This window comes from Oncorhynchus gorbuscha, linkage group LG17 (genome assembly GCF_021184085.1).
Source record: "Oncorhynchus gorbuscha isolate QuinsamMale2020 ecotype Even-year linkage group LG17, OgorEven_v1.0, whole genome shotgun sequence".
Classification (NCBI taxonomy): Eukaryota; Metazoa; Chordata; class Actinopteri; order Salmoniformes; family Salmonidae; genus Oncorhynchus; species Oncorhynchus gorbuscha.
Window position 1 is genome coordinate 49,073,193 of NC_060189.1, and position 26,285 is coordinate 49,099,477.

The 26,285-nt window shown below is 57.6% G+C and overlaps 1 pseudogene; it reads left to right on the forward strand.

Annotated features, from left to right (window-relative positions):
• Positions 1-26,285, forward strand: LOC124001437 (annotated as a pseudogene).

Sequence of the window (26,285 nt, forward strand, 5' to 3'; positions counted from 1 at the left end):
AACCACAGCGGCTCCCACTACAACCACAGCGGCTCCCACTACAACCACAGCGGCTCCCACTACAACCACAGCGGCTCCCACTACAACCACAGCGGCTCCCACTACAACCACAGCGGCTCCCACTACAACCACAGCGGCTCCCACTACAACCACAGCTGCTCCCACTACAACCACAGCGGCTCCCACTACAACCACAGCGGCTCCCACTCCCACAACCACAGCGGCTCCCACTACAACCACAGCGGCTCCCAACCACTACAACCACAACCACTCCACTACCCACAGCGCTCCCACTACAACCACAGCGGCTCCCACTACAACCACAGCGGCTCCCACTACAACCACAGCGGCTCCCACTACAACCACAGCGGCTCCCACTACAACCACAGCGGCTCCCACTACAACCACAGCGGCTCCCACTACAACCACAGCGGCTCCCACTACAACCACAGCGGCTCCCACTACAACCACAGCGGCTCCCACTACAACCACAGCGGCTCCCACTACAACCACAGCGGCTCCCACTACAACCACAGCGGCTCCCACTACAACCACAGCGGCTCCCACTACAACCACAGCGGCTCCCACTACAACCACAGCGGCTCCCACTACAACCACAGCGGCTCCCACTACAACCACAGCTGCTCCCACTACAACCACAGCGGCTCCCACTACAACCACAGCGGCTCCCACTACAACCACAGCGGCTCCCACTACAACCACAGCGGCTCCCACTACAACCACAGCGGCTCCTCCCACTACAACCACTGCGGCTCCCACTACAACCACAGCGGCTCCCACTACAACCACAGCTGCTCCCACTACAACCACAGCGGCTCCCACTACAACCACAGCGGCTCCCACTACAACCACAGCGGCTCCCCACTACAACCACAGCGCTCCCACTACAACCACAGCGGCTCCCACTACAACCACTCCCAGCCTCCCACTACAACCACAGCGGCTCCCACTACAACCACAGCGGCTCCCACTACAACCACAGCGGCTCCCACTACAACCACAGCTGCTCCCACTACAACCACAGCGGCTCCCACTACAACCACAGCGGCTCCCACTACAACCACAGCGGCTCCCACTACAACCACAGCTCTCCCACTACAACCACTAGCCACAGCGCTCCCACTACAACCACAGCGGCTCCCACTACAACCACAGCGGCTCCCACTACAACCACTGCGGCTCCCACTACAACCACAGCGGCTCCCACTACAACCACAGCTGCTCCCCACTACAACCACAGCGGCTCCCACTACAACCACAGCGGCTCCCACTACAACCACAGCGGCTCCCACTACAACCACTGCGGCTCCCACTACAACCACAGCGGCTCCCACTACAACCACAGCGGCTCCCACTACAACCACTACAGCCACAGTCCTCCCACTACAACCACAGCGGCTCCCACTACAACCACAGCGGCTCCCACTACAACCACAGCTGCTCCCACTACAACCACTGCGGCTCCCACTCAACCACTCCCACAACCACAGCGGCTCCCACTACAACCACAGCGGCTCCCACTACAACCACAGCTCTCCCACTACAACCACAGCGGCTCCACTCCCACTACAACCACAGCGGCTCCCACTACAACCACAGCTCTCCCACTACAACCACAGCGGCTCCCACCCCACAGCTGCTACAAACCACAGCGCTCCCACTACAACCACAGCAACCACAGCTGCTCCCACTACAACCACAGCGCTCCCACTACAACCACAGCGGCTCCCACAACCACAGCGGCTCCCACTACAACCACAGCGGCTCCCACTACAACCACAGCGGCTCCCACTACAACCACAGCGGCTCCCACTACAACCACAGCGGCTCCCACTACAACCACAGCTGCTCCCACTACAACCACAGCTCCCACTACAACCACAGCGGCTCCCACTACAACCAGCAGCTGCTCCCACTACAACCACTGCGGCTCCCACTACAACCACAGCGGCTCCCACTACAACCACAGCGGCTCCCACTACAACCACAGCGGCTCCCACTACAACCACAGCGGCTCCCACTACAACCACAGCGGCTCCCACTACAACCACAGCGGCTCCCACACAACCACAGCGGCTCCCACTACAACCACAGCGGCTCCCACTACAACCACAACTACAACCACAGCGGCTCCCACTACAACCACAGCGGCTCCCACTACAACCACAGCGGCTCCCACTACAACCACAGCTGCTCCCACTACAACCACAGCGGCTCCCACTACAACCACAGCGGCTCCCACTACAACCACAGCGGCTCCCACTACAACCACAGCGGCTCCCTACACCACTACAAACCACAGCGGCTCCCACTACAACCACAGCGCCTCCCACTACAACCACTGCGGCTCCCACTACAACCACAGCGGCTCCCACTACAACCACTGCGGCTCCCACTACAACCACTGCTGCACCCACTACAACCACAGCGCCTCCCACTACAACCACAGCGGCTCCCACTACAACCACTGCGGCTCCCACTACAACCACAGCGGCTCCCACTACAACCACTGCGGCTCCCACTACAACCACAGCGGCTCCCACTACAACCACTGCGGCTCCCACTACAACCACAGCGGCTCCCACTACAACCACAGCACAACCACAGCGGCTCCCACTACAACCACAGCGGCTCCCACTACAACCACAGCGGCTCCCACTACAACCACAGCGGCTCCCACTACAACCACAGCGGCTCCCACTACAACCACAGCGGCTCCCACTACAACCACAGCGGCTCCCACTACAACCACAGCGGCTCCCACTACAACCACAGCGGCTCCCACTACACTACACCACAGCGGCTCCCACTACAACCACAGCGGCTCCCACTACAACCACAGCGGCTCCCACTACAACCACAGCGGCTCCCACTACAACCACAGCGCTCCCACTACAACCACTGCGGCTCCCACTACAACCACAGCGGCTCCCACTACAACCACAGCGGCTCCCACTACAACCACAGCGGCTCCCACTACAACCACAGCTGCTCCCACTACAACCACAGCGGCTCCCACTACAACCACAGCGGCTCCCACTACAACCACTGCGGCTCCCACTACAACCACAGCGGCCCCCACTACAACCACAGCGGCTCCCACTACAACCACAGCGGCTCCCACTACAACCACAGCGGCTCCCACTACAACCACAGCGGCTCCCACTACAACCACAGCGGCTCCCACTACAACCACAGCGGCTCCCACTACAACCACAGCGGCTCCCACTACAACCACAGCGGCTCCCCCACTACAACCACAGCTGCTCCCACTACAACCACAGCGGCTCCCACTACAACCACTGCGGCTCCCACTACAACCACAGCGGCTCCCACTACAACCACAGCGGCTCCCACTACAACCACTACAACCACAGCGGCTCCCACTACAACCACAGCACAACCACAGCTCTCCCACTACAACCACAGCGGCTCCCACTACAACCACAGCGGCTCCCACTACAACCACAGCGGCTCCCACTACAACCACAGCGGCTCCCACTACAACCACAGCGGCTCCCACTACAACCACAGCGGCTCCCACTACAACCACAGCTGCTCCCACTACAACCACAGCGGCTCCCACTACAACCACAGCGGCACAGCATCTCCCACTACAACCACTGCGGCTCCCACTACAACCACTGCGCGCTCCCACTACAACCACTGCGCTCCCACTACAACCACAGCGGCTCCCACTACAACCACAGCGGCTCCCACTACAACCACAGCGGCTCCCACCAACCACAGCGGCTCAACCACAGCGGCTCCCACTACAACCACAGCGGCTCCCACTACAACCACAGCGGCTCCCACTACAACCACAGCGGCTCCCACTACAACCACAGCGGCTCCCACTCCCACTACAACCACAGCGCTCCCACTACAACCACAGCGGCTCTCCCACTACAACCACAGCGGCTCCCCACTACAACCACAACAACCACAGCGGCTCCCACTACACAACCACAGCGGCTCCCACTACAACCACAGCTCCCACTACAACCACAGCTCCCACTACAACCACAGCGGCTCCCACTACAACCACAGCGGCTCCCACTACAACCACTGCGGCTCTCCCACTACAACCACAACCACAGCTGCTCCCACTACAACCACAGCGGCTCCCACTACAACCACAGCGGCTCCCACTACAACCACAGCGGCTCCCACTACAACCACTGCGGCTCCCACTACAACCACAGCGGCTCCCACTACAACCACAGCAGCTCCCACTACAACCACTGCGGCTCCCACTACAACCACTGCGGCTCCCACTACAACCACAGCGCGCTCCCACTACAACCACTGCGGCTCCCACTACAACCACAGCGGCTCCCACTACAACCACAGCTGCTCCCACTACAACCACAGCTGCACCCACTACAACCACAGCTGCTCCCACTACAACCACAGCGGCTCCCACTACAACCACAGCGGATCCCACTACAACCACAGCGCCTCCCACTACAACCACTGCGCCTCCCACTACAACCACAGCGGCTCCCACTACAACCACAGCGGCTCCCACTACAACCACTGCGGCTCCCACTACAACCACTGCTGCACCCACTACAACCACAGCGCCTCCCACTACAACCACAGCGGCTCCCACTACAACCACTGCGGCTCCCACTACAACCACAGCGGCTCCCACTACAACAACCACAACCACTGCGGCTCCCACTACAACCACAGCCCCACTACAACCACAGCGCCCACTACAACCACAGCTGCACCCACTACAACCACGATCCCACAACCACTGCGGCTCCCACTACAACCACAGCGCTCCCACTACAACCACAGCGGCTCCCACTACAACCACAGCGGCTCCCACTACAACCACTGCGCCTCCCACTACAACCACAGCGGCTCCCACTACAACCACAGCGGCTCCCACTACAACCACAGCGGCTCCCACTACAACCACAGCACTACAACCACAGCTGCTCCCACTACAACCACAGCCTCCCACTACAAACCACAGCGGCTCCCACTACAACCACAGCGGCTCCCACTACAACCACAGCGGCTCCCACTACAACCACAGCTCCCACTACAACCACAGCTGCTCCCACTACAACCACAGCGGCTCCCACTACAACCACAGCAACCACTGCTCCCACTACAACCACAGCGGCTCCCACTACAACCACAGCGGCTCCCACTACAACCACAGCGGCTCCCACTACAACCACAGCGGCTCCCACTACAACCACAGCGGCTCCCACTACAACCACAGCGGCTCCCACTACAACCACAGCGGCTCCCACTACAACCACAGCGGCTCCCACTACAACCACAGCTGCTCCCACTACAACCACAGCTGCTCCCACTACAACCACAGCGGCTCCCACTACAACCACAGCGGCCCCACTACAACCACAGCTCCCACTACAACCACAGCGGCTCCCACTACAACCACAGCTGCACCCACTACAACCACAGCTCCCACTACAACCACAGCGGCTCCCACTACAACCACAGCGGCTCCCACTACAACCACAGCGGCTCCCACTACAACCACAGCGGCTCCCACTACAACCACAGCGCTCCCACTACAACCACAGCGCTCCCACACAACCACAACCACAGCGGCTCCCACTACAACCACAGCGGCTCCCACTACAACCACTGCGGCTCCCACTACAACCACAGCGGCTCCCACTACAACCACAGCGGCTCCCACTACAACCACAGCGGCTCCCACTACAACCACAGCGGCTCCCACTACAACCACTGCGGCTCCCACTACAACCACAGCGGCTCCCACTACAACCACAGCGCTCCCACTACAACCACTGCGGCTCCCACTACAACCACTGCGCCTCCCACTACAACCACAGCGGCTCCCACTACAACCACAGCGGCTCCCACTACAACCACTGCGGCTCCCACTACAACCACAGCGGCTCCCACTACAACCACAGCGGCTCCCACTACAACCACAGCGGCTCCCACTACAACCACAGCGGCTCCCACTACAACCACAGCTGCTCCCACTACAACCACAGCTGCACCCACTACAACCACAGCTGCTCCCACTACAACCACAGCGGCTCCCACTACAACCACAGCGGCTCCCACTACAACCACAGCGGCTCCCACTACAACCACAGCAACCACAGCTCCCACTACAACCACAGCTGCTCCCACTACAACCACAGCGGCTCCCACTACAACCACAGCGGCTCCCACTACAACCACAGCGGCTCCCACTACAACCACAGCGGCTCCCACTACAACCACTGCGGCTCCCACTACAACCACAGCGGCTCCCACTACAACCACACTACAACCACAGCTCCCACTACAACCACAGCGGCTCCCACTAACCAACCTCCCACTACAACCACAGCGCTCCCACTACAACCACAGCGGCTCCCACTACAACCACAGCGGCTCCCACTACAACCACTGCGGCTCCCACTACAACCACAGCGGCTCCCACTACAACCACAGCTGCTCCCACTACAACCACAGCGCCTCCCACTACAACCACAGCGGCTCCCACTACAACCACAGCGGCTCCCACTACAACCACAGCGGCTCCCACTACAACCACAGCGGCTCCCACTACAACCACAGCGGCTCCCACTACAACCACAGCGGCTCCCACTACAACCACAGCGGCTCCCACTACAACCACTACAACCACTGCGGCTCCCACTACAACCACAGCGGCTCCCACTACAACCACAGCGCCCACTCCCACAAACCACTGCGGCTCCCACTACAACCACAGCGGCTCCCACTACAACCACAGCGGCTCCCACTACAACCACAGCGGCTCCCACTACAACCACAGCGGCACTCCCACTACAACCACAGCTGCTCCCACTACAACCACAGCTGCTCCCACTACAACCACAGCGGCTCCCACTACAACCACAGCGGCTCCCACTACAACCACAGCTGCTCCCACTACAACCACAGCTGCACCCACTACAACCACAGCGGCTCCCACTACAACCACTGCGGCTCCCACTACAACCACAGCGGCTCCCACTACAACCACAGCTGCTCCCACTACAACCACAGCGGCTCCCACTACAACCACTGCGGCTCCCACTACAACCACAGCGGCTCCCACTACAAACCACAGCGGCTCCCACTACAACCACAGCGGCTCCCACTACAACCACAGCGGCTCCCACTACAACCACAGCGGCTCCCACTACAACCACAGCGGCTCCCACTACAACCACAGCGGCTCCCACTACAACCACAGCGCTCCCACTACAACCACAGCGGCTCCCACTACAACCACAGCGGCTCCCACTACAACCACAGCGGCTCCCACTACAACCACAGCTGGCTCCCACTACAACCACAGCGGCTCCCACTACAACCACAGCGGCTCCCACTACAACCACAGCGGCTCCCACTACAACCACAGCGGCTCCCACTACAACCACAGCGGCTCCCACTACAACCACAGCGGCTCCCACTACAACCACAGCTGCACCCACTACAACCACAGTGCTCCCACTACAACCACAGCGGCTCCCACTACAACCACAGCGGCTCCCACTACAACCACAGCGCGCTCCCACTACAACCACAGCGGCTCCCACTACAACCACAGCGGCTCCCACTACAACCACAGCGGCTCCCACTACAACCACAGCGGCTCCCACTACAACCACAGCGGCTCCCACTACAACCACAGCGGCTCCCACTACAACCACAGCGGCTCCCACTACAACCACAGCGGCTCCCACTACAACCACAGCGGCTCCCACTACAACCACAGCGCTCCCACTACAACCACTGCGGCTCCCACTACAACCACTCCACTACAACCACTGCGGCTCCCACTACAACCACAGCGGCTCCCACTACAACCACAGCGGCTCCACTACAACCACAGCGCTCCCACTACAACCACTGCGGCTCCCACTACAACCACAGCGGCTCCCACTACAACCACAGCGGCTCCCACTACAACCACAGCGGCTCCCACTACAACCACAGCGGCTCCCACTACAACCACAGCTGGCTCCCCACTACAACCACAGCGGCTCCCACTACAACCACTGCTGCTCCCACTACAACCACAGCGGCTCCCACTACAACCACAGCTGCTCCACTACAACCACAGCTCCCACTACAACCACAGCGGCTCCCACTACAACCACAGCTGCTCCCACTACAACCACTGCGGCTCCCACTACAACCACAGCGGCTCCCACTACAACCACAGCGGCTCCCACTACAACCACAGCGGCTCCCACTACAACCACAGCGGCTCCCACTACAACCACAGCGGCTCCCACTACAACCACAGCGGCTCCCACTACAACCACAGCGGCTCCCACTACAACCACAGCGCTCCCACTACAACCACTGCGGCTCCCACTACAACCACAGCGGCTCCCACTACAACACACACTGCTCCCACTACAACCACAGCTCCCACTACAACCAGTGCAGCTGCTCCCACTACAACCACAGCGGCTCCCACTACAACCACAGCGGCTCCCACTACAACCACAGCGGCTCCCACTACAACCACAGCTGCTCCCACTACAACCACAGCTGCTCCCACTACAACCACAGCGCTCCCACTACAACCACAGCGGCTCCCACTACAACCACAGCGGCTCCCACTACAACCACAGCGCCTCCCACTACAACCACTGCACTACAACCACAGCGGCTCCCACTACAACCACAGCGGCTCCCACCCACAGCGGCTCCCACTACAACCACAGCGGCTCCCACTACAACCACTGCGGCTCCCACTACAACCACAGCGGCTCCCACTACAACCACAGCGGCTCCCACTACAACCACAGCGGCTCCCCACTACAACCACAGCGGCTCCCACTACAACCACAGCGGCTCCCACTACAACCACAGCGCGCTCCCACTCCCACAACCACAGCGGCTCCCACTACAACCACAGCGGCTCCCACTACAACCACAGCGCTCCCACTACAACCACAGCGGCACAACCACTACAACCACTGCGGCTCCCACTACAACCACAGCGGCTCCCACTACAACCACAGCGCTCCCACTACAACCACAGCGGCTCCCACTACAACCACAGCGGCTCCCACTACAACCACAGCGGCTCCCACTACAACCACAGCTGCTCCCCACTACAACCACAGCTGCCACTACAACCACAGCGCTCCCACTACAACCACAGCGGCTCCCACTACAACCACAGCTCCCACTACAACCACAGCGGCTCCCACTACAACCACAGCTGCTCCCACTACAACCACAGCGGCTCCCACTACAACCACAGCGGCTCCCACTACAACCACAGCAACCACAGCGCCTCCCACTACAACCACTGCGGCTCCCACTACAACCACAGCGGCTCCCACTACAACCACAGCGGCTCCCACTACAACCACAGCGGCTCCCACTACAACCACAGCGGCTCCCACTACAACCACAGCGGCTCCCACTACAACCACTACACTACCACAGCGGCTCCCACTACAACCACAGCGGCTCCCACTACAACCACAGCGGCTCCCACTACAACCACAGCGGCTCCCACTACAACCACAGCGGCTCCCACTACAACCACTACAACGGCTCCCACTACAACCACAGCTGCTCCCACTACAACCACAGCGGCTCCCACTACAACCACTGCTGCTCCAACCACAGCGGCTGGCTCACCACAGCGGCTCCCACTACAACCACAGCGGCTCCCACTACAACCACAGCGGCTCCCACTACAACCACAGCGGCTCCCACTACAACCACAGCGGCTCCCACTACAACCACAGCGGCTCCCACTACAACCACTGCGGCTCCCACTACAACCACAGCGGCTCCCACTACAACCACAGCGGCTCCCACTACAACCACAGCGGCTCCCACTACAACCACAGCGGCTCCCACTACAACCACAGCGGCTCCCACTACAACCACTGCTGCTCCCAACTACAAACCACCACTACAACCACAGCTGCTCCCACTACAACCACTGCGGCTCCCACTACAACCACAGCGGCTCCCACTACAACCACAGCGGCTCCCACTACAACCACAGCGGCTCCCACTACAACCACAGCGGCTCCCACTACAACCACAGCGGCTCCCACTACAACCACAGCGGCTCCCACTACAACCACAGCTGCTCCCACTACAACCACAGCGGCTCCCACTACAACCACAGCGGCTCCCACTACAACCACAGCGGCTCCCACTACAACCACAGCGGCTCCCACTACAACCACAGCGGCTCCCACTACAACCACAGCGGCTCCCACTACAACCACAGCGGCAACCCACTACAACCACAGCGGCTCCCACTACAACCACAGCGGCTCCCACTACAACCACAGCGGCTCCCACTACAACCACAGCGGCTCCCACTACAACCACAGCGGCTCCCACTACAACCACAGCGGCTCCCACTACAACCACAGCGGCTCCCACTACAACCACAGCGGCTCCCACTACAACCACAGCTGCTCCCACTACAACCACAGCGGCTCCCACTACAACCACAGCTGCTCCCACTACAACCACAGTGGCTCCCACTACAACCACAGCGGCTCCCACTACAACCACAGCGGCTCCCACTACAACCACAGCGGCTCCCACTACAACCACAGCGGCTCCCACTACAACCACAGCGGCTCCCACTACAACCACAGCGGCTCCCACTACAACCACAGCGGCTCCCACTACAACCACAGCGGCTCCCACTACAACCACAGCGGCTCCCACTACAACCACAGCGGCTCCCACTACAACCACAGCGGCTCCCACTACAACCACAGCGGCTCCCACTACAACCACAGCTGCTCCCACTACAACCACAGCGGATCCCACTACAACCACAGCGCCTCCCACTACAACCACAGCGGCTCCCACAACCACAGCAACCACAGCGGCTCCCACTACAACCACAGCGGCTCCCACTACAACCACAGCGGCTCCCACTACAACCACTCCCACAAACCACTGCGGCTCCCACTACAACCACAGCGGCTCCCACTACAACCACAGCGGCTCCCACTACAACCACAGCGGCTCCCACTACAACCACTGCGGCTCCCACTACAACCACAGCGGCTCCCACTACAACCACAGCGGCTCCCACTACAACCACCACTGCGGCTCCCACTACAACCACAGCGGCTCCCACTACAACCACAGCGGCTCCCACTACAACCACAGCGGCTCCCACTAACAACCACTGCGGCTCCCACTACAACCACAGCGGCTCCCACTACAACCACAGCGGCTCCCACTACAACCACAGCGGCTCCCACTACAACCACAGCGGCTCCCACTACAACCACAGCGGCTCCCACTACAACCACAGCGGCTCCCACTACAACCACAGCGGCTCCCACTACAACCACAGCGGCTCCCACTACAACCACAGCGGCTCCCACTACAACCACAGCGGCTCCCACTACAACCACAGCGGCTCCCACTACAACCACAGCGGCTCCCACTACAACCACAGCTACAACCACAGCGGCTCCCACTACAACCACAGCCACAGGCTCCCACTACAACCACAGCGGCTCCCACTACAACCACAGCGGCTCCCACTACAACCACAGCGGCTCCCACTACAACCACAGCGGCTCCAACCACTACAACCACAGCGGCTCCCACTACAACCACAGCGGCTCCCACTACAACCACTGCGGCTCCCACTACAACCACAGCGGCTCCCACTACAACCACTGCGGCTCCCACTACAACCACAGCGGCTCCCACTACAACCACAGCGGCTCCCACAACCACAACCCACTACAACCACAGCTCCCACTACAACCACTGCGGCTCCCACTACAACCACAGCGGCTCCCACTACAACCACTGCGGCTCCCACTACAACCACAGCGGCTCCCACTACAACCACAGCGGCTCCCACTACAACCACAGCGGCTCCCACTACAACCACAGCGGCTCCCACTACAACCACAGCGGCTCCCACTACAACCACAGCGGCTCCCACTACAACCACAGCGGCTCCCACTACAACCACAGCGGCCCCCACTACCCACAGCGGCTCCCACAACCACAACCACAGCTCCCACTACAACCACTGCTGCTCCCACTACAACCACACAACCACTGGCTCCCACTACAACCACAGCGGCTCCCACTACAACCACAGCGGCTCCCACTACAACCACAGCTGCTCCCACTACAACCACAGCTGCTCCCACTACAACCACAGCGGCTCCCACTACAACCACACAACCACAGCGGCTCCCACTACAACCACAGCGGCTCCCACTACAACCACAGCGGCTCCCACTACAACCACAGCGGCTCCCACTACAACCACAGCGGCTCCCCACTACAACCACAGCGGCTCCCACTACAACCACAGCTGGCTCCCACTACAACCACAGCGGCTCCCACTACAACCACAGCTCCCACTCCCACTACAACCACAGCGGCTCCCACTACAACCACAGCGGCTCCCACTACAACCACAGCGGCTCCCACTACAACCACAGCGGCTCCCACTACAACCACTGCGGCTCCCACTACAACCACAGCGGCTCCCACTACAACCACAGCGGCTCCCACTACAACCACAGCGGCTCCCACTACAACCACAGCGGCTCCCACTACAACCACAGCTGCTCCCACTACAACCACAGCGGCTCCCACTACAACCACTGCGGCTCCCACTACAACCACAGCGGCTCCCACTACAACCACAGCGGCTCCCACTACAACCACAGCTGCTCCCACAACAACCACAGCGGCTCCCACTACAACCACAGTGGCTCCCACTACAACCACAGCGGCTCCCACTACAACCACAGCGCCCCACTAACTCCCACTACAACCACAGCGGCTCCCACTACAACCACTGCTGCTCCCACTACAACCACAGCTACAACAACCACAGCGGCCTCCCACACAACCACAGCGCTCCCACTACAACCACAGCGGCTCCCACTACAACCACAGCGGCTCCCACTACAACCACAGCGGCTCCCACTACAACCACAACCACAGCGGCTCCCACTACAACCACAGCGGCTCCCACTACAACCACAGCGGCTCCCACTACAACCACTGCGGCTCCCACTACAACCACAGCGGCTCCCACTACAACCACTGCGGCTCCCACTACAACCACAGCGGCTCCCACTACAACCACAGCGGGCTCCCACTACAACCACAGCGGCTCCCACTACAACCACAGCTGCACCCACTACAACCCACTACAACCACAGCGGCTCCCACAACCACAGCGGCTCCCACTACAACCACTGCGGCTCCCACTACAACCACAGCGGCTCCCACTACAACCACAACCACTGCGGCTCCCACTACAACCACAGCGGCTCCCACTACAACCACAGCGGCTCCCACTACAACCACAGCGGCTCCCACTACAACAACTCACAACCACTGCGGCTCCCACTACAACCACAGCGGCTCCCACTACAACCACAGCGGCTCCCACTACAACCACAGCGGCTCCCACTACAACCACAGCGGCTCCCACTACAACCACAGCGGCTCCCACTACAACCACAGCGGCTCCCACTACAACCACTGCGGCTCCCACTACAACCACAGCAACCACAGCGGCTCCCACTACAACCACAGCGGCTCCCACTACAACCACAGCGCTCCCACTACAACCACAGCGGCTCCCACTACAACCACAGCGGCTCCACTACAACCACTACAACCACAGCGGCTCCCACTACAACCACAGCGGCTCCCACTACAACCACAGCGGCTCCCACTACAACCACAGCGGCTCCCACTACAACCACAGCGGCTCCCACTACAACCACAGCTCCCACTACCCACTACAACCACAGCGGCTCCCACTACAACCACAGCGGCTCCCACTACAACCACAGCAACCACAGCTCCCCACTACAACCACAGCGGCTCCCACTACAACCACAGTGGCTCCCACTACAACCACAGCGGCTCCCACTACAACCACAGTAACTCCCACTACAACCACAGCGGCTCCCACTACAACCACAGCGGCTCCCACTACAACCACTCCCACTACAACCACAGCTCCCACTACAACCACAATAGCGGCTCCCACTACAACCACAGCTGGCTCCCACTACAACCACAACGGCTCCCATTACAACCACAGCGGCTCCCACAACAACTACAGCTTATCTCACAACAACTACAGCGGCTCCCGCAACAACCACTGCCTCTCCCACAACAACCACAGCGGCTCCCACTACAACAACAGCGGCTCCCAGTACAGCCACAGCTCCTCCCACTACAACCACAGTGACTCCCACGACAACCAGAGCGGCTCCCACTACAACCACAGCGGCTCCCACTACAACCACAGCGGCTCCCACTACAACCACAGCGGCTCCCACTACAACCACAGCGGCTCCCACTACAACCACAGCTGCTCCACTACAACCACTGCGGCTCCCACTACAACCACTGCGGCTCCCACTACAACCACAGCGGCTCCCACTACAACCACAGCGGCTCCCACTACAACCACAGCGGCTCCCACTACAACCACAGCGGCTCCCACTACAACCACAGCGGCTCCCACTACAACCACAGCGGCTCCCACTACAACCACAGCGGCTCCCACTACACAACCAACCACGGCTCCCACTACAACCACAGCCCACTACAACCACTCCCCCACTACAACCACAGCTGCTCCCACTACAACCACAGCGGCTCCCACTACAACCACAGCCTCCCACTACAACCACAGCGGCTCCCACTACAACCACAGCTAACTCCCACTACAACCACAGCGGCTCCCACTACAACCACAGCGGCTCCCACTACAACCACAGCGGCTCCCACTACAACCACAGCCCCCACTACAACCACAGCGGCTCCCACTACAACCACACAACCACAGCTCCCACTACAACCACAGCGCGCTCCCACTACAACCACTGCGGCTCCCACTACAACCACAGCGGCTCCCACTCCCACAGCGGCTCCCACACAACCACAGCGGCTCCCACTACAACCACAGCGGCTCCCACTACAACCACAGCGGCTCCCACTACAACCAACCACTACAACCACTGCTCCCAACCACAGCGGCTCCCACCAACCACAGCGGCTCCCACTACAACCACAGCAGCTCCCACTCCCACTACAACCACAGCGGCTCCCAACCACAGCAACACCACCAGCGGCTCCCACTACAACCACAGCGGCTCCCACTACAACCACAGCGGCTCCCACTACAACCACAGCGGCTCCCACTACAACCACAGTGGCTCCCACTACAACCACTGCGGCTCCCACTACAACCACAGCGGCTCCCACTACAACCACAGCGGCTCCCACTACAACCACAGCGGCTCCCACTACAACCACAGCGGCTCCCACTACAACCACAGCGGCTCCCACTACAACCACAGCGGCTCCCACTACAACCACAGCGGCTCCCACTACAACCACAGCGCGTCCCACTACAACCACAGCGGCTCCCACTACAACCACTGCGGCTCCCACTACAACCACAGCGGCTCCCACTACAACCACAGCGGCTCCCACTACAACCACAGCGGCTCCCCACTACAACCACAGCGGCTCCCACTACAACCACAGCGGCTCCCACTACAACCACAGCGGCTCCCACTACAACCACTGCGGCTCCCACTACAACCACAGCGGCTCCCACTACAACCACAGCGGCTCCCACTACAACCACAGCGGCTCCCACTACAACCACTGCGGCTCCCACTACAACCACAGCGGCTCCCACTCCCACAACCACAGCGGCTCCCACTACAACTACAACAACCACAGCGGCTCCCACTACAACCACAGCGGCTCCCACTACAACCACAGCGGCTCCCACTACAACCACAGCGGCTCCCACTACAACCACAGCTGGCTCCCACTACAACCACAGCCTCCCACTACAACCACAGCGCTCCCACAACCACAGCGGCTCCCACAACCACAGCGGCTCCCACTACAACCACCTCCCACTAGCCACAGCTCCCACCACTACAACCACAGCGGCTCCCACTACAACCACAGCGGCTCCCACTACAACCACAGCGGCCCCACAGCCACAGCTGCTCCCACTACAACCACAGCGGCTCCCACTACAACCACAGCGGCTCCCACTACAACCACAGCTGCTCCCACTACAACCACAGCTGCTCCCACTACAACCACAGCGGCTCCCACTACAACCACAGCGGCTCCCACTACAACCACAGCGGCTCCCACTACAACCACAGCGCTCCCACTACAACCACTGCGGCTCCCACTACAACCACAGCGGCTCCCACTACAACCACAGCGGCTCCCACTACAACCACAGCGGCTCCCACAACAACCACAGCGGCTCCCACTACAACCACAGCGGCTCCCACTACAACCACAGCGCCTCCCACTACAACCACAGCGGCTCCCACTACAACCACAGCGGCTCCCACTACAACCACAGCGGCTCCCACTACAACCACAGCGGCTCCCACTACAACCACAGCGGCTCCCACTACAACCACAGCGGCTCCCACTACAACCACAGCGGCTCCCACTACAACCACAGCGGCTCCCACTACAACCACAGCGGCTCCCACTACAACCACAGCGCTCCCACTCAACCAGCTCCCACTACAACCACAGCGGCTCCCACTACAACCACAGCGGCTCCCAACTCCCACAAACCACAGCGGCTCCCACTACTCCCCACTACAACCACAGCGGCTCCCACTACAACCACAGTGGCTCCCACTACAACCACAGCTGCTCCCACTACAACCACAGCGCCTCCCACTACAACCACAGCGGCTCCCACTACAACCACAGCGGCTCCCACTACAACCACAGCGGCTCCCACTACAACCACAGCGGCTCCCACTACAACCACAGCTGCACCCACTAACAACCACAGCTGCTCCCACTACAACCACAGCGGCTCCCACTACAACCAAAGCAGCTAATAACAACCACAGTGGCTCCCACTACAACCACAGCGGCTCCCACTACAACCACAGCGGCTCCCACTACAACCACAGCGGCTCCCACTACAACCACAGCGGCTCCCACTACAACCACAGCGGCTCCCACTACAACCACAGCGGCTCCCACAACAACCAAAGCTTACCTCATAACAACCACGGAGGCTCCCACAACAACAACAGCGACTCCCACAACAACCACAGCGGCTCCCACTACAACCACAGCGGCTCCCACTACAACCACAGCGGCTCCCACTACAACCACAGCGGCTCCCACTACAACCACAGCGGCTCCCACTACAACCACAGCTCTCACTACAAACACAGCGCTCCCACTACAACCACAGCGGCTCCCACTACAACCACAGCGCTCCCACTACAACCACAGTGCCTCCCACTACAACCACAGCGGCTCCCACTACAACCACAGCGGCTCCACTACAACCACAGCGGCTCCCACTACAACCACAGCGGCTCCCACTACAACCACAGCGGCTCCCACTACAACCACAGCTCCCACTACAACCACAGCGGCTCCCACAACAACCACAGCGACTCCCACTACAACCACAGCGGCTCCCACTACAACCACAGCGGCTCCCACTACAACCACAGCGGCTCCCACTACAACCACAGCGGCTCCCACTACAACCACAGCTGGCTCCCACTACAACCACAGCGCTCCCACTCCCACAACCACAGCGGCTCCCACTACAACCACAGAGGCTCCCACTACAACCACAGCGGCTCCCACTACAACCACAGCGGCTCCCACTACAACCACAGCTGCCCCACTACAACCACAGCGGCTCCCACTACAACCACAGCGGCTCCCACACAACCAAGTGGCAGCTTCCCACAAACCACAGCGGCTCCCACTACAACCACAGCGGCTCCCACTACAACCACAGCGGCTCCCACTACAACCACAGCGGCTCCCACTACAACCACAGCGGCTCCCACTACAACCACAGCGGCTCCCACTAACAACCACAGCGGCTCCCACAACAACCACAGCGACTCCCACTACAACCACAGCGAGGCTCCCACTACAACCACTGCGGCTCCCACAACAACCACAGCGCTCCCACTACAACCACAGCGGCTCCCACTACAACCACAGCTGCTCCCACTACAACCACAGCGGCTCCCACTACAACCACAGCGGCTCCCACTACAACCACAGCGGCTCCCACTACAACCACAGCACTCCCACTACAACCACAGCGGCTCCCACTACAACCACTGCGGCTCCCACTACAACCACAGCGGCTCCCACTACAACCACAGCGCTCCCACTACAACCACATCCCACACAACCACTGCGGCTCCCAACCACACAACCACAGCGGCTCCCACTACAACCACAGCGCACTACAACCACAGCGCCTCCCACTACAACCACAGCGGCTCCCACTACAACCACAGCGGCTCCCACTACAACCACAGCGGCTCCCACTACAACCACAGCGGCTCCCACTACAACCACAGCTACCCTAACAACCACGGAGGCTCCCACTACAACCACAGCGGCTCCCACTACAACCACAGCGGCTCCCACTACAACCACAGCGGCTCCCACTACAACCACAGCGGCTCCCACTACAACCACAGCGGCTCCCTACAACCAACCACTACAACCACAGCGGCTCCCACTAACAACCACAGCTTACCCACTACAACCACTGAGGCTCCCACAACAACCACAGCGGCTCCCACTACAACCACAGCGCTCCCACTACAACCACAGCGGCTCCCACTACAACCACAGCGGCTCCCACTACAACCACTGCACTCTCCCACTACAACCACAGCGGCTCCCACTACAACCACAGCTTACTCCCACTACAACCACAGCGGCTCCCACTACAACCACAGCGGCTCCCACTACAACCACAGCGGCTCCCACTACAACCACAGCGGCTCCCACTACAACCACAGCGCCTCCCACTACAACCACAGCGGCTCCCACTCCCACAACCACAGCGGCTCCCACTACAACCACAGCGGCTCCCACAACAACCACAGCTGCTCCCACTACAACCACAGCGGCTCCCACTACAACCACAGCTGCTCCCACTACAACCACAGCGGCTCCCACTACAACCACAGCTGCTCCCACTACAACCACAGCGGCTCCCACTACAACCACAGCGGCTCCCACTACAACCACTGCGGCTCCCACTACAACCACAGCGGCTCCCACTACAACCACAGCGGCTCCCACTACAACCACAGCTGCTCCCACTACAACCACAGCGGCTCCCACTACAACCACAGCGGCTCCCACTACAACCACAGCGGCTCCCACTACAACCACAGCGGCTCCCACTACAACCACAGCGGCTCCCACTACAACCACAGCGGCTCCCACTACAACCACAGCGGCTCCCACTACAACCACAGCGGCTCCCACTACAACCACTGCTCCCACTACAACCACAGCTCCCACTACAACCACAGCGGCTCCCACTACAACCACCAGCGGCTCCCACTACAACCACAGCGGCTCCCACTACAACCACAGCGGCTCCCACTACAACCACAGCGGCTCCCACTACAACCACAGCTGCTCCCACTACAACCACAGCGGCTCCCAACCACTACAACCACAGCGGCTCCCACTACAACCACAGCGGCTCCCACTACAACCACTGCGGCTCCCACTACAACCACAGCGGCTCCCACTACAACCACTGCGGCTCCCACTACAACCACAGCGGCTCCCACTACAACCACAGCGGCTCCCACTACAACCACTGCGGCTCCCACCACAGCGGCTCCCACTACAACCACAGCTGCGCCCACTACAACCACAGCGGCTCCCACTACAACCACAGCGGCTCCCACTACAACCACAGCGGCTCCCACTACAACCACAGTGGCTCCCACTACAACCACAGCGGCTCCCACTACAACCACAGCGGCTCCCACTACAACCACAGCGGCTCCCACTACAACCACAGCGGCTCCCACAACCACAGCGGCTCCCACAACAACCACAGCGGCTCCCACTACAACCACAGCTGCTCCCACTACAACCACAGCGCCTCCCACTACAACCACAGCGGCTCCCACTACAACCACACCAACCACAGCGGCTCCCACACAACCACAGCTCCCACTACAACCACAGCGGCTCCCACTACAACCACAACAACCACGGAGCGGCTCCAACAACAGCTACAACCACAGCGGCTCCCACTACAACCACAGCGGCTCCCACTACAACCACAACGGCTCCCATTACAACCACAGCAGCTCCCACAACAACTACAGCTTATCTCACAACAACTACAGCGGCTCCCACTACAACCACTGCGGCTCCCAACCACAACTGTGGCTCAACCACAGCGGCTCCCACTACAACCACAGCGGCTCCCACTACAACCACAGCGGCTCCCACTACAACCACAGCTGCTCCCACTACAACCACAGCGGCTCCCACTACAACCACAGCGGCTCCCACTACAACCACAGCTGCTCCCACTACAACCACAGCTTCCCACTACAACCACAGCTGCTCCCACAACAACCACAGCTCCCACAACCACAGAGGCTCCCACTACAACCACAGCGCTCCCACAACAACCACAGCGGCTCCCACTACAACCACAACAACCACAGCGAATCCCACAACAACCACAGCGGCTCCCACTACAACCACAGCGCTCCCACTACAACCACAGCTCCCACTACAACCACAGCGGCTCCCATTACAACCACAGCAGCTCCCACTACAACCACAGCAGCTCCCACTACAACCACAGTGGCTCCCACAACAACCACAGTGGCTTCCACAACAACCACAGAGGCTCCCACTACAACCAAGCGGCTCCACAACAACCAAAGCGGCTCCCACTACAACCACAGCGGCTCCCACAACAACGACAGCGACTCCCACAACAACCACAGCGGCTCCTACAACAACCAAAGCTTACCTCATAACAACCACGGAGGCTCCCACAACAACGACAGTGACTCCCACAACAACCACAGCGACTCCCACAACAACCACATCGGCTCCCACTACAACCACAGCGGCTCCCACTACAACCACAGCTGCTCCCACTACAACCACAGCGCCTCCCACTACAACCACAGCGCCTCCCACTACAACCACAGCTTCTCACACTACAACTACTGTGGCTCCCACTACAACCACAGCGGCTCCCACAACAACCAAAGCTTACCTCATAACAACCACGGAGGCTCCCACAACAACCACAGCGACTCCCACAACAACCACAGCGGCTCTCACTTCAACCACTGCGGCTCCCACTACAACCACAACGGCTCCCACTACATCCACAGCGGCTCCCACTACAACCACAGCGGCTCCCACTACAACCACAGCTGCTCCCACTACAACCACAGCGCCTCCCACTACAACCACAGCGGCTCCCACTACAACAACTGCGGCTCCCACTACAACCACAGCGGCTCCCACTACAACCACAGAGGCTACCACTACAACCACAGCGGCTCCCATTACAACCACAGCGGCTCCCACTACAACCACAGCGGCTCCCACTACAACCACAGTGGCTCCCATGTCAACTACAGTGGCTTCCACAACAACCACAAAGGCTACCACTACAACCACAGCTGCTCCCACTATAACCACAGCGGCTCCCACTACAACCACTGTGGCTCCCTCTACAACCACAGCGGCTCCCACTACAACCACAGCGGTTCCCACTACAACCACAGCGGCTCCCACAACAACCAAAGCTTACCTCATAACAACCACGGAGGCTCCCACAACAACAACAGCGACTCCCACTACAACCATAGCGGCTCCCACTACAACCACAGTGGCTCCCACCTCAACCACAGCTGCTCCCACTACAACCACAGCACCTCCCACTACAACCACAGCTGCTCCCACGACAACCACGGCGCCTCCCACTACAACCACAGCGGCTCCCATTACAACCACTGTGGCTCCCACTACAACCACAGTGGCTCCCACTACAACCACAGCGGCTCCCACAACAACCAAAGCTTACCTCATAACAACCACGGAGGCTCCCACAACAACAACAGCGACTCCCACTACAACCATAGCGGCTCCCACTACAACCACAGCTGCTCCCACTACAACCACAGCTGCTCCCACTACAACCACAGCGCCTCCCACTATAACCACAGCGGCACCCACTACAACCACAGCGGCTCCCACTACAACAAGTGCGGCTCCCACTACAACCACAGCGGCTCCCACTACAACCAGAGCGGCTACCACTACAACCACAGCGGCTCCCACTACAATCACAGCAGCTCCCACTACAACCACAGTGGCTCCCATGTCAACTACAGCGGCTTCCACAACAACCACAGAGGCTCCCACTACAACCACAGCGGCTCCCACAACAACCAAAGCTTACCTCATAACAACCACGGAGGCTCCCACAACAACCACAGCGACTCCCACAACAACCACAGCGGCTCCCACTACAACAACAGTGGCTCCCACTACAACCACAGAGGCTCCCACTACAACCACTATGGCTCCCACTACAACCACAGCTGCTCCCACAACAACCAAAGCTTACCTCATAACAACCACGGAGGCTCCCACAGCAACCACAGCGACTCTCACAACAACCACAGCGGCTCCCACAACAACCACAGAGTCTCCCACTACAACCAAAGCTGCTCCCACTACAACCACAGCGCTTCCCACTACAACCACTGTGGCTCCCAATTCAACCACAGCGGCTCCCACTACAACCACTGTGGCAACCAAAACGACTACAGTTTCTCCCACTACAACCTTTGCGGCTCCCACAACAACTACAGAGGCTCCCACAGCCACCACAGCGGCACCCACAACAAGCACAGCGGCTCCCATAACAACCACAGCTTACCCCACTACAACCACAGTGGTTCCCACTACAACCACAGCAGCTCCCACTACAACCACAGCTGATGTTACAACAACCACAGTGTCTCCCACAACAACCCCAGCTGCTTCCACATCAACTACAGCTGCTGCTACAATAACAATAGTTTCTCTCACTAATACCACCACAACAACAACAGCAGCTTTTGCTATAAGAACAACAACAGTTGCTCTAACTACCAACGCAGCTGGAGCTACCATAACTACATCTAACTTCACAACAACAACAGCCTCACCTACAGCAACCACAGCTGTACCAACAGCAACAATAACAATATCCCCAGCTGCTGCTATGACAACAACAGCTACCCCCACAACAACTGCAGCTGCCCCATCAACAACCACAGCAGTAACAACGTTAACCACAGTGGCTCCCACAACAAGCACAGCTGCTCCCACAGCAACCACAGCAGCACTGTTGACATCTACAGCTGTTTCTTCAACAGCCACAGTCGTCCCCACAACAACTTCAGCTACTCCCATAACAACCACAGCTGCTGCCACAACAATCACAATTTTACCCATAACAACCACAGCCACCCACACAGAAAACACAGCTTATCCCACCTTAACCACAACAACCACAACTACAACTACAGCTCCATTTACAAAAACAGTAGCTCCCACAACGACAGTGGCTCACTCAAAAGCTACAGCTGCCCCCACAACAACTAAAGCTGCTGCTACAATAACACCAGTTGCTCCCACTACAACTGCCACCACCACAACAACAGCAGCTTTTGCCACAAGAACAACAGCTGCTGTAACTACCAGGACAGCTGGTGCTACCACAACTACATCTAACTCCACAACAACCGCAGCCCCACCTACTGCAACCACAACAACCACAGTTGCCCCTACAACTACCACTGCTGCAGCCACAGCACCAGGTGCTGCTACAACAACCCTGGCTGCTCCCACAATGACCACAGCTTCACCATCAACAACAACAACTCTTGCTCCAACAACTACTGTTTCCCCAACCACCGCATCCACTGACCCTCCAAGAGCAAATGAAGGTCTACTTATTCTACAGTTCCGGATGAATCGACAATTTTTGGAAGCCTACAAAAATCCACAGTCCCAGGATTACTTTACTTTGGCTTTAAATGTCACATTTGAGGTAAAAGTTGATCATTAACATTAATAGAAATATTGAAATGAACACTTAGGAAAAAATCTTGCTTGAGAGTTATTAGTACCTAGTACACATTTTATTTGTCCTTTAAATTCTCATGATGTGCCTTGATGACTTTCTACAGTTGAATCGAGGATACAAAAAGGTATATCCTGGAATCTTCCTCAGATGCATCATCATCAGTTTCTGGTATAATCAGTTATCATTATGTTTCTACAACTTACTTGAAGGCAGAAAAATTATATAATTCACATTTGCCATTCCTTAATAATACTAATTCTACTAGAACCAATAATAATAACTTATCACATTTCACATTTATTCTATTTCTTTGATTTTTAGGTCTGGTTCTGTGGGTGTGACAACCAACTTAATCTTCACAAACCAGTCTGTGGTCCCTAACGTTACAAATGTAGAGGACTCCCTCAAGACATCCATCAACATGTCCAATGTCTTCTTAGATGTTATTACTGACAGTATCAAAGCGGGTAAGAATTAATTTTAACACAATATGTATGTAAATTCATACATTACACATGATTATTTGAAGCAATATTTCCCTCTGTGTCACCATGTTGTTGTTGTTTTTTATGCCCACAGCTTAATTACCAGCTCTGGTTTCATCAGTTGTGACTAAATTATATCATACTTGAAATATTGTACCTCATTTAAAGGTCTTTCTTTTTATTTCAAAACCATTTCAGTCATGGTAGTCTCTTATAAGACTAGCTTTACCCGTAGATATGAGCAAAGACGATTCTGGTGCTCTGGTTTTGTATCACTGATTTTATTGGATCATGGATGGGCAACTTGATGGGTGTGGGGGCCACAAAGAAGTGGAACTCATCATGAGGAGCTGCAGTGGCTCGTGATTCTTCATACCCACATCTCACATTTGCCATGGGACAAAGAGAAAATGTTGCCATTTTAAAGGAAGACCAAATGGACAGATTTCCACTAGTCTAATTTACATTGTTCATGTTTCTTTGCCCGAGCAAGTATCTTCTTCTTATTGGTGTCCTTTAGTAGTGGTTACTTTGCAGCAATTCGACCATGAAGGCCAGATTCACAGGCCAGTCTCCTCTGAACAGTTGATGTTGAGATGTGTCTGGTACTTGAACTCTGTGAAACATTTATTTTGGGCTGCAATTTCTGAGGCTTGTAACTCTAATGAACGTATCCTCTGCGGCAGAGGTAACTCTGGGTCTTCCTTTCCTGTGGCGGTCCTCGTGAGAGACAGTTTCATCATAGCGCTTGATGGTTTTTGCAACTGCACTTGAAGAAACTTGACTGACCTTCATGTCAACTTTCAACAAGGCACACGAGAGAGGGAGAGAGAGAGAGAGAGAGAGAGAGAGAGAGAGAGAGAGAGAGAGAGAGAGAGAGAGAGAGAGAGAGAGAGAGAGAGAGAGAGAGAGAGAGAGAGAGAGAGAGAGAGAATAAAGGGAGGCTATTGGCCGCGAGTTGCCCATCCCTGCCATCCCTGATTTGGATGAATCATGATTTTGCTCATGTGGCCTACATCTGGCGTATTTTATATTTTTGGAAGAGGCTTTTAAATGGTCTAAATCTAATTTATTTTATTTTTTAACAGAATTCCAGAATTCCACGACTACTACTACTGCAACCACCACAACAGCAGCTACACAAACTACAGTGGCGGCACCTACCTATAGCAGCACTATGGCAAGAAACAGACCTCAAGAAGTGGTCACTTTACTACTTGTTTTAATGCTGATCTATTTCTTCTTAACAGAATGACTCTAGGACTGAAATAAACCCATTAAGTATGACATATTCTATAATAAAGGCATATATAACTTCAGCTATTAAGATTAAGATATGTTAAGAATCTACTAATAATCAAATAGTAATATATTAGTTATAGTAATTGCTTGTCTATATGATTATGTATAAAACTGTTTGTCTAATTTATTTTTATAAAATGTACCTCAAGAGAAAATAATTCACAAAATAATGCTGGTCATGTAATGAAGCTGAAAGTAAATGTGTGATGTTTTTCTATTTATATGTCATTTTAGTATATCGCAATAGACTATGAATAATATAATAGAATATAAATACATTTATATATAATGAAGTTAACTAAGGAAATTATAAAATTATTGGAAACCTAATTGTCTATTCTGTAATATATAGTTTCTTCCTAATTGTAACGCAACTCTTGGCAAACATTGCAATCTTTGGAAATTACTTTGAAAACGCTTGAATAAATAATGCCAAAGAAAAACACATAAATAAATACACTTTAGACTGTAGATGTATTGTAATA